This window comes from Gallus gallus, chromosome 7 (assembly GCF_016699485.2).
Source record: "Gallus gallus isolate bGalGal1 chromosome 7, bGalGal1.mat.broiler.GRCg7b, whole genome shotgun sequence".
Lineage (NCBI taxonomy): Eukaryota > Metazoa > Chordata > Aves > Galliformes > Phasianidae > Gallus > Gallus gallus.
In genome coordinates this window covers 17,806,335-17,815,675 of record NC_052538.1, presented here as the reverse complement: position 1 = coordinate 17,815,675, position 9,341 = coordinate 17,806,335, and the positions used below count along the sequence as shown (strand labels likewise).

At 43.3% G+C, this 9,341-nt stretch overlaps 1 long non-coding RNA gene across 1 annotated transcript; it reads left to right on the top strand.

Moving 5' to 3' along the window:
• Window positions 1-1,822: 1,822 nt before the first annotated feature.
• On the top strand, window positions 1,823-8,794 carry LOC121111327. Its single transcript, XR_005861694.1, has 4 exons — window positions 1,823-2,366; window positions 2,883-2,992; window positions 3,101-3,191; window positions 8,720-8,794. It is a non-coding gene; the product is annotated as an uncharacterized LOC121111327 (long non-coding RNA).
• Window positions 8,795-9,341: the final 547 nt, after the last annotated feature.

Here is a 9,341-nt window from a genome sequence, read left to right as displayed (position 1 = left end):
GATACAGCTACACAGAGTGGTATGGGAATGGTGGGCACTGTACTTCCTCTGTGAATGAACTGCTCATCCTGTACAAGCCCCCTGCTAAACAAAGTCATCTAGAGCTTGTTGCCAAGGACCAGCTCCAAAATATCTCTCAGGATGAAGAACAAGGATGAACCTGACCCCTGTTGTTTACTCTTTTCCTTCTGTATGTGACAGAGAAGCCTCAGCATCTACCTGGAAGTGGGAGTACTTTGTTCTGCTTGGAGGGGAATCAGAGGACCTGGTTAGTAAAGTCCAAGTAGAAGTCTACAATAGCAAGTAAATTGATAAAGTTTTCACAAGAGAGAGGGAGGAGTCAAAATGAGATTTCCATCCCCATCCTAAACATCTGAAGAGTCAGGTTTCAACATTGAGTTCTACTGATATTTATTTCAACATTTAGTTCTGCTGGTATTTATTTGGCTTCAAAAGATATACTAACAAAGAAGCTGGAAATATCTCACTGCGGTGAAGGATTATTTTGAATATTTATCATGGAGAAATAAACCTATTCCCTGCCATCATCCTAACGTTTTTGATGGATGTCAATCATCAGAAAACTCTTACAGTGAGTCAGAAGTTTCCCTAAGAAGGGAGGAGATAGGAAAGATGGGGCCCTTTGTGGCTGATGTGCTTGGATTAGTCCATGAATAGCTGGTATTGATGGAGACAAGCTTTCAAAACTCTGTTGCTTTTTTTAAGGAGTTGTTGTTTTAATCTCGTTCAGCAGTTTTGCACTAAACACTTCAAAAAGCACAGCTTTTTGAAGGAACTGGAAACTAACCTGTGTTTTTTCTTTTAACTGAGTAGGATTTTCTAAACTGCTGTCCATATTACAGTCATTACTTTAAAAGCTCTCTGTAAATGTTATTTCTCATTATGACAATTAAGTCAAAAAAGGAAGGAAGGAAGGAAGAAGGAAAGGAAGTAAGGCAGGAAAAAAGAAAAAGGAAGAAAGGAAGAACGAACTCTTCATTACAAATCAGAGCCCATTTTCAAGGATATCTGTGTACATTCTGCACTGCCTTTTGCACTCCGTGCATATTCCCAGGAAGAAATTCTCAGTTTCCAATTCTCATTTTCCCAGTAAGTCTGCACAAGAGACTTTTTAAAATCTGAGCAAAAGACAGTAGTGGGTTTTATTAGAGTGGGTACAAGGAGGCAAAACAAGGCAAACACAAAAGGAATTAAAAAACTCACAAATATTACAATATGTTTTTTAACATTTTCTTATACAAAATGGAGATTTGTAATGGGAATGGTCCCACTGCCTTTGATAACTTAATATGAAAAATACATCTCTTTAAAGTTTTTATACAGCCCCCCGCCAAAGTAGATTTTGTGTTTCCCACTGGGCTTTCAGTAGTTGTTGAAGAGAAAGCCATAACTGGAGGCACGGCCAGAGGATGGAAAATAGCACGCGAGTGCCTCAGTTGGAACAGAGCTCACATCAGAACCTGAATTCGGGAATCATTCCCAGGTAGGCTGTGGATGTCAGCCTGTGACTCCTTCAGCTCCTGCTGGGTCAGGGCCTCAGCCTGCACTTTCTGACTCTTACATCACTCCTTGTTCCTTTTCTAAGCATTTCTGTGGCTTCCATTGAAACCAGTGGGTAAACTGCCATTCTCTTTCTTGTTTCTTGGCCACAGTAATTTCCTCTGCACTTCAGTTTGCTGGGCTTTTTATGGTGACTCCAATCGCCCCCTTCATGCTGACTTAAATAGAAAAAAATCTCAGATGATTATGCCTTTATTTTTTCTTCAGCTGCGTAACTCTTTGTATTCGTTGTGTTGCTTTGCTACGTCTTTCTTAGAAGCTTCTCAGCCCAAATTCCTGCTCCAGCAGTGCCTAGGCTTAGGACAACTTTTCGATTTGTGATGGGATTCTAAGCCAAATAGAATATCCCCCAGGTCACTGGATCTGAGGACAAAGCAAGGCAAGACTCTCTAGTAAATCCACTTCATAGGTGGTATCTCTGTTCCTGAAAATAGATGTAAGATCTTCCAGAAACATCTTTGAAAGTCCTTGTCAGTGCTTTGTCAGTGCTTTCCTTGCTCATCAGTTTGAACGTGACAAAAAGCTACTGCTAGAAGTAGGAAGGAGGAAGCCTTCTAATGGTTAAGATTCAGTCTTTATTGAATTATCTTCACCGTGTGCTGTAGCTTAAAAGCTGCTCGCTGCATTCACGGAGGTACTCTATTCTGTTCCCTGCAGGACTCAGACACCTGGGCTCTAACAGTGATCTGTCTTGAACAGCAAGAGGAGAGCTGAAGACAGCAGGTTTAGTAAAGGGGCAGCACCAATTTTTCCAGCTGGCACATTGCACTAAATAACCAATTCTGGTGAGTAAGTCAAAACCTGCAAATCTCATCCCATAATAAACAAGACATATTCCAGCACATCCTAGTGGGATCCAGCTGGGCTCACCAGCTCCCATCTCCAAACTTGGTGCTTGCTGAGAGAAGCGTTTGAGCAGGTGGTATTAGTGAGGACCGTTGAATCATTCTTGTCAGCAGCATGGAAAAACATTATTGCTCGTTGTCATCTGGCTTTCACTGTGGTGATTTCAGATGACAAACTGTTCATCTGATGATTAAGCTCAGCACATGGGTGACACCCTCTGCTGCTGCCTTTGGGGCACTGTAGAAAGTAGACTGAGCTCCATCTGCCTGCAGTGAACTGGAAAACCCTGTGGAATAAATGCCTATACAGGGATATTGAATCTTGCCATGAGTTATATTTTAATTTAGTGTAACTTATCTAGATGGCTGTGGAAGTAATTTCTGGCATGTTTCTAAAACAAACTATTTTTACTAATTCCCTTAAGAAGTCCTGTGGCATTTCTTCTTTCGAAACAGTGCCAGAAACGTTCAGAAAGCCAGTGAAGGAAGAAGTAACATCAACTTCAGCCTCCAGCCACTCCCATTAGTACATCTGGGAGAACACAGTCACATTTCTGAGGAGAAAGGTAGGGTACCACATTAGAATGATACTGCTTTATGGCTGTACTCAGAGGATCTAATTATACCCCTAAGTTACTCTCTTTTCCTAACCTTTTTTTTTCTGTTTCCTACAGAGACATCTCTTAAAGAGAAAGATCCTCTGACTTTAATGAACACTACATACAGCATAATGCTACAAAGTGGCATTCTTACTAGAATTTTAAGGTAATTATTTGAGGATTGTTAGAATAGATTGTCACTTCCACGCCATATATTGTGTTATTCTACTGGTTTGTTTGACTACATTCCAACTTCCAGATCTAATCACCAAATAACGTATGTTCACACGGTTCTAGCAGAGGTATCCTGCTCTCTCAGTGATGTGATAAATAGCAGTGAATACTTAGGAGATCCTACTCTTGCTTGAAAAAAATATATACATGCACTTACTTGTTGTGGAAGATAAAAGAATCCTTTTCCTCGAGGCCTGAAGGAAAAGAAGTTATCAGCCACAGTGGCAGAAGAATATAAATCACAAAAGACTTCCTAGAGCAAGAAAAGATAAAGGAGAGGGAGTTAAGATTTTTTTTTCTAAATGGGGGTTAAAAATAGCTTAAGAAATACACGGTTGTGGGAGCTTTCATGGAACGTGTCAGGGATGAAAATAACTCAAAATATAACAAAGACTAAACAGATCCTTTCCCGAGGCTAAAGCAGATTGCTTTCTCTGAGCTAGCATCTATTGTTTCAAGCATGGCTGGAAAGGAGATAATGGTGTTTGGTTTGTAGCTTCCCAAAAGATGGAGGAACGTGCCCTTCCGTGACTAATGAGTGCTCGTAGGAGGGCTATCAGAGAGCTGGAGCTTTGTGAACGGGGAAGAGAAGTATTGTGAGCAACATGTATAGCCTACGTAGTCAAATCATCCCAGTCCCAGTCTGAGTATGGTATTTGTCATGTATTTCCCAAACACCCCATGGATGTAATGTATTTAATTCCTTCTTTCTGTAAAGAGGGACCTTCTAGAGCTTTCATATTTCTTCTTCTCTCACCCTATTTGCCTGTCCCACGCAAGAGTAAGTAGCAAGGCACCTGACAGCAGCAATCTGCATAACAGAGCATTTATATAGTAGCCATTGTAGATTATACTAGCTTTTAAAAAACACTGTTTTATATTCAGGGAAACAGAAGAAAATGCCATGGTTTCCCAGAGGGGCAGCTCTCCAGTGATTGTGCCTTGGTACCTGTGCAGTTCCCGTTTGTTACAGCTCTTAGAGCTGCCCTCGTGGTCCGAGAGCCAAATCTGTGAAGGCCGAAGCTAAAAAATGAAATATTGGGGATGAAACCATCCCAAGGATGTCTTTTGTCCCTGATACTCAAGAATCATATTTGGCACTCCTGGTCAAGTCTGTCAAGCCAAGTGCCATTTATTTCCTTAATGTTCAGCATGTTTGCAATAACTCTGTAAGGCCTATAAAAAAGGTCTGGACTTTCTGCCAGAAAGGTCCATGTGTTCAGCCTTTGTGGCAAGTATAACAAATGGAGCATCATTCAGGATGGGACACAAAAAGGTTTAACCCATTACTCATTTTTAAATTCAGGCCTCTTTAGCATAAGCCTTTCCCTGTGCTGCTCTCATCCAGTAGGGTCTTCATCTGTATATGTTCTTAACACCTCTCAGCAGAACCTGTCCATTGATAATGAGGTCAAGATATACATTTGCTTTCCTGTTCTACTGCTGTTTTATCTTGAAGCATAAAACTTGAGTTGGAAAACTTAGAGTAGGGCTTTGGGTATTTTTTGCACATACTGAAACCTATCATTTCTGTTTCAATGTCAACTCTCAATAATGGCTGCTAGAAGCAAAATGTAGCTGACCTTTCTTTAAGATACAAGATCTTAGAGCCCTTTATAGAGCCATAACAGAGATAGTACACATCACTGTACATACACCCAGACATACTCTTTTGTTGAATTGACTATGTTTAAAAAAAAAAAAAACAACACAGAATTTAACATGTTCTTGGTAAATAAGAAGAACTGTAGCAGCAAATCCCTGACTGTCACTCAGGAACCTTGTTGTAAGTAATTTCTAAAACTCCAAATTTTTGGCTAACCTCTTGGGTTGAAAATGATTGACAACACATGTAAGCATCACGTAATGAAGTGGTTGAAAATTACTTAATTTATCCTCCATTATAATTCCCTCTTATGCAACATCTCTGGCTAAAGTACCCCCAAAGCCAGCTGCTATCTACAGCTGAATAGTAGCAGGCCTATTAAGCCTCTTAAATACTTGCATTCTAATTCCTAAATTGAGTGGTCAGAGCCTTAGTCTGTGCAATTTACTTCTGTAATTAAGATTCTATTGGTGTTTCTATTATGAGCCCTCTTTTCAGCCCAATATATTAAAGAGACTTCTTTTCTGTTTTAACAGTGAAGCCAACCTATTGTCCATGATTTCATGTACATTGTGCTAGTTCCTAGTTAATAATCAAGCAAATCTTTGAAACACTCTGACATTTTTCATTAACTCTGTGCCCTCTCCTAACAATTCATCAGTGCATCTTTTGTTGTGAGTACATGTACTTAAAGATTATTCTTCTCTGATATGCCGCCTGCTCTTAGTCATACACCCCTTAAAAACATTCAGTGTCGTCCTTCAGGCCAGAAATGAGGGTCTGACTTGGCTGTATGAAATTGTCCCTGGAGGTGTTCTGGAAATGCATAGAAATTGTATCTGGGGACATAGTTTAGTGGGCAATACTAGATGTAGGTGGACGGTCGGACTAGATGATCTCTGTAGGTCTTTTCCAACCTGTATACTTCTATGATTCTGTGATAACGAGTGTAGAACAATAACTTCTGAAGTCAGAGGACTGAGGACATCCATCCTGCTAAGCCCACTGCAATATTCAGGCATGCATTTTCAAAGCTTTGTAGAAGCAGAAGGTGTGCATTTTGGGGCTTCAATTACAGTCTTCTAGTCTCAGGTGAAAGCACTGTGGCCACAGAAAGCAAGCAGAGGTTGTCAGATCATGAAAAGCTATTCTGTCAGAAACCTACTACAATCACACCTTAGTTGTCAAATTTGTTTGAAAACCATTTACCAGTTTCTAATTCAAAGAAAACTACCAGGGCTTTAATGGCTTTGGGAAATAGGCGTAGGTAGCCCATATTACAGCCAACCACTTCTACAAGTCAAAGTAATTAAAGTTTCAGTTCATTTCCTATGTCTTCTAATAGCACCTCTACAAAATTAGTTTTGTGGAGTTTCTGATTTCTGAAATAAAAGCCTAAATTCTGGCTTCAGCTCACTTGAGGAAGAAGGCTGCAGAGTACCTTGACAACCCCTCTCCCTCTGATCTGTTGATGGCATCTGCAGTCCTCAGTGCAAATTACAGCAGCCAGAGGAACTGTTCCTGATAATAACCAGAGCATGACAATACTGACTACCTCTCTGATGTATCCTCCCGCCAGAAGCTCGGAAGGGAGAACAGAGAGCAGTTCTGCCAGCTATCTGCTGCCCTACAGAGATTCAGTGTGCTAGGTCTGACCCTGCTGATATTACGGCCCTTCCTCCCACTGAGAAAAGGAAGATGCTACACGCCACAGTATTTGCAAGTTAGAGTTTTTAGCTGATGGCCTATTAGCCCCAGCTCCTCTGGGTGGGGACAGGTCACTCCTCCCTATCTCAAACTGACTGCTTCTCCTCTCTTGTGCGTTGGTGTAAATCCGCATCAGTGCGATGAGAATTGTTGGGTATTTTATAGTAGTAAAAAATGTCAGGAGGTCAAGACTTGCAGGTCAAGACAGAGTGGTTTCCTTGTGCCTTGCTGAGCACAAGGGAGAGCGAGCCCCACAGCACTGTCATTGGGAAGACTGTGCCTGAGAGCTCCCTGCTCAGCTAGAGCCTTCCCAATGTGCATTTAATTCCCTTTTCAGCTGCATAGCAACTAATGACCATAAAAACAGCTCTTAAAAGCCCCACATTACTCCTGTATTTAATTAACTTTTAGAGCATCAGACCATAGTATTTAATCACAGCCTGCCTAGTTTCAGGGATTGCTTGATCTGAGGCTCACTGGTGCTTGGCTTCCATCGGAAGTGATTCACTACTGCTTGTCTTTACATTTTGCACGCGGGCTGGTCTTTTTGCAGCTGTCTTCCGCAGCAGGTCAAACGCAGGTCCTTCAACCTCACACCTCTCACATTTGCACACATGCTGACCTCCTCCATCTTACTCTTTTTATTAGATAAGCTCAGTCTCAAAACACCTACTGCTTCTGAACTAAGATTAAGCTGTGTCTGAGTGCTGCTGCAGCCTAATGGATAGGTGTAAGGCTTCTCTCTGTCAGCAGGCTTTTAGGGGCCATCTGTGCAAGTTGAATTCTCCTATTCTGGAGAGCTGAAGGACCTATGCTTTATGCCCTATAGTAAAGTGAAATACTAGGTACTAAGGGTGCACAGCCAGGTGGATGCCTTCCAAGTAGCCATAGTTTGTTCCCTGAGTGCTTGCAAAGGAGACAGAATCTCCTTGAGCACTGCTAACAGATGAATTGTTTGCAGACGTCCATCAGACTGTCAGTGGCTCCCTCCAAGCCCAGTCCTGCTATGCTGTGACTGGACTCAGCAAGCAGATGTTCTGACCTGCAGTTCTTTGTGCTGAGCAATACACTAACAGCGGGAACGAATGAGATTGATTAAGGGATAAAAGTTCTTATGACCAGCAGCTGCCTTGTGACCTATCTTCTTCTCAGTCACTGGGCACTGTTGCTCTGTTTCTGCCTTAAACTCTCCCCTCTGAGCGTTTTACTACTCTACCTATAGAGATGCAGGCCTCCCCATAACTCTGGTAGTGTTCACTTAATTTAATTTTAAAGGCACACGTTGGTTAAAATTATGTGCTGATTCTTAACAATGCTTCATAATCTTTTGTTCAGGCACATTTGCGTATATTTGACTTTAAGGCCACTTCTGCAATAAATCATCATTTTCTGCCTGTCTTAGCTTCTGAATGCTTTGATCAAACACAGAGGTTTGAGTACCGCACCCAGCAGCTCCCTTCCTGCCACACACACATTGCTTTCTCCATCCATTACTCCTGCTTGCCTAGCGCCCACAATGCGGAGGGATTAAGGAGGGAAATAAGCTGCTTTTCTTCAGCCACTGCATTTCCTGCTCTGCGGAGGGCGGACGGCCTGCGCTGGAAGGGTTCCGAGCACGTCCTCCCTGAAGGGCGGTGTGGCTGTTTTGCCTGCTGGGAACGGGATTTTAGCCATAGCCGACGCTTTGAGAAAGGCCACTTCCACATCCATCTTATTCACACAATGTGTGCAGTCTCCAGACTAATAATTCATCATTTGCACATATGTGCCACTTCTGCTTCATTATTTTACTAACGTATTAGAAGGGCCCTGATTTATTTGTTAAGTGCGTTATTATTCTTATCAGATGATGACACGTTGTTATCCAGGAAGATGCACTTGCTATCTCACAACTAATTATGTCAATTAAGTTTCCATGGTCCTGCCACAAAGCACAGCTCATTAACTTTAATTACTTTTGAAATGCAGCTGCTGAGATACACACAGAAAGGAACAGGTAGGTTATGGCGTTAGCTAATGTCTGCAAATGGAGTTTGTTCTCATCAGCTCTTAAGCTGTACTTTCAGGTAATTCTGTTCCATATTTCCTGTGTCGGCTTTGTGTCCTTTTCCCTTAAAAGGGTCTTACGTGTTTCTTTGTCGTTACAGACTGGCCTTCCCTATAGAACACTGGCCCGACTTCACAGATATTTCATCAGATAAATCTGGTTCAGCCTTTAATGGCAGTCGCTGGGCGTCCACAGAGAGCGTCCTTCTTCACCGGAGTGGAGCGGGCCCGAGGGGCGCGGTGGCACTGGCGGCGGGCTGAGGCGCTGCGCTGAGGCTGCTGCCCCGCGGAGGGGCGCCGTGCAGTAACGCGCGCAGCTCACGTCTCCAGAGAGCGGCCGGTTAGTAATTCTCCGAAGGGGCTGATCTGAAAGGTGCAGAAGAACGAAGCGTGCTTGCCCGTTTCTGGGATCGCGGCGTGCCGGCATGAGGCATTTACAGATGTCCCGAGGAAGAGGGAAACAGATCTTCTTTGGTTCTGTGAGAACAAACCGACAACGAAACTGACAGCTCCCGGGGGATGCAGCGCCCGGGCGGACTGACGGAGTCCCAAACGCTCCGCTGCCATCCGCCCTCGTCCCTCTGCTGCTGGCGCGGCGGCGCGCTCCTGTGGCGGGTGGAGTAGAGCAGACGCCTTCGGTCGGCATATCAACTCCGGGCCGCAAGGGGGCGCCGCCGCGCCGGAGACGAGCGAGAGGGGCGGAGGTCACGGCGTCGCTGAGCC